Raw genomic sequence first — 1,682 nt, 5'->3', positions numbered from 1 at the left:
TTCCTGCAAATAAAATTGTTTTATACTGTAAGCTGGAGGCGAGTGTAACTTATTTTTGTAATAAAGTTTTTATTTTTTTTATGTGTCATTAATATAAATGTGTGTTAGTACAGAGATCTTCTGGTTAAAAACTTAGAATCGCACACATTTCAGTATGTTTACTTGTATTTACATAATTTTTAGAATAGTGGTTGCCAATAGCCTGTATGTTTCACATTAATTGATTTTTTTTGTTATCTTAATAAACCATTTTAGTATGTTGTATGTCAATTACTGGGATAGCTGGGACATGAAGTGTAATTTAAAATTGTCAAGTATTCATTGGAATATGTAAATGTGCCTTGCCAGTTTTGAACTTTAATAAGACAAAGTAAGTGAATGATGGTGAAATGAGTAGTCAAATGCGTAAGAGACGTTTGCTACCACAGTCTTGTATACTGCCCTTGCTAAAGAAGAAGTTAACTTTTTTCAAATTCGAGCATAAAAGTATACAGTTGCATTACCTTCTGAATTTTCAAATCTAGTGATAGAGTATTAGGCTTATGGAAAGTGGATTTGCTAATTGTAGCCTTAAGTACAATTTTGAATTTCAATGTAATCCTTGGTACTGGCATTCCCAGTGCCAAGGAGCTTAAATACTCCCTTCGAAGAGGTTGCCATGCCTACTGGCACTTTTACTGTCATATGGTTTTATAAGGAACACTGTCAAGATGTGGAAACCAATTTTGAATTTGCTAGAAAATGAAAACATTGGGGGCTGTAGGAGAGGGGGAGTTCTCAGATTTCTTAATCCTGAAATCTCTCCATTGCTGAAAAACTTAAAACACTTGTGGGACCACAAGTGCTAGTGACTAGTTCTTAGTCTGGAAATGTGTCGGGGTGGGCAAAATATATTTATGGAATTATAACCGTTGATGGATGTGCATAAAAACGTTGTTAAGGCACTACATGTGTTGAAATTGTGGATAATATCCTTAATTTCAGCTCTGATAAAAGCATGGGAGACTATCATTTAGAAAAGGAAAAAAAAAAAAAAGGCAAAATTGTCAGGAAAGTATTTTTAATGGAACGCCAGCAATGGTGAGTGAGCAAAATACCGAGATCTTGACAGTGTTCCCTCTAATGATGAACTCAAGCCATTATAACTTTTAAAATTAAATATGATTTGCACTGTTCTGATATTGGTGCAGTTTTTTAGCAAAATGATCAGAAAACTAAATTGCATGTGGTGGTTAATATTGTGGAAAAAAAATCAAAAATATTTTCAAAGCTTTAAATTTGATTGTGTAAAGAAAAGCCATTAAGTGGAAAATACTGGTGAGAATGGGCAAGTGCATATATACAACATCAGTTAGGTTGCACTTGGGTGTTGGTAAACTTGAAATGTTCTACAGCAATAATGCATCTCTTACGGGGTGCCTTGGTGACAAACGGACATACACCACCATTCTTTTTGGCATGTTGAAGGCAAGTGTTGACTTAATATCTTGTGCTGCCTCTGTTTATTCTCATAGGAGGCTTTCTTTACTGAAACACCTGCAAAGGTTTGAGTGCAAGCTAGCGTAGTTCACATTGGTTTGTAACATGTTCCTAAATTTGAAGCCTAGTTGAATTTAATAAGAAATGGGAAACTGCTGCTGCTGCTTAACACTTCTGGTTTATAAACACTCCAATACACAGCT

This window comes from Merops nubicus, unplaced genomic scaffold (assembly GCF_000691845.1).
Source record: "Merops nubicus isolate BGI_N331 unplaced genomic scaffold, ASM69184v1 scaffold16352, whole genome shotgun sequence".
Lineage (NCBI taxonomy): Eukaryota > Metazoa > Chordata > Aves > Coraciiformes > Meropidae > Merops > Merops nubicus.
The sequence above is the reverse complement of the archived record's forward strand: the minus strand, read 5'-3'. Positions refer to the sequence as shown.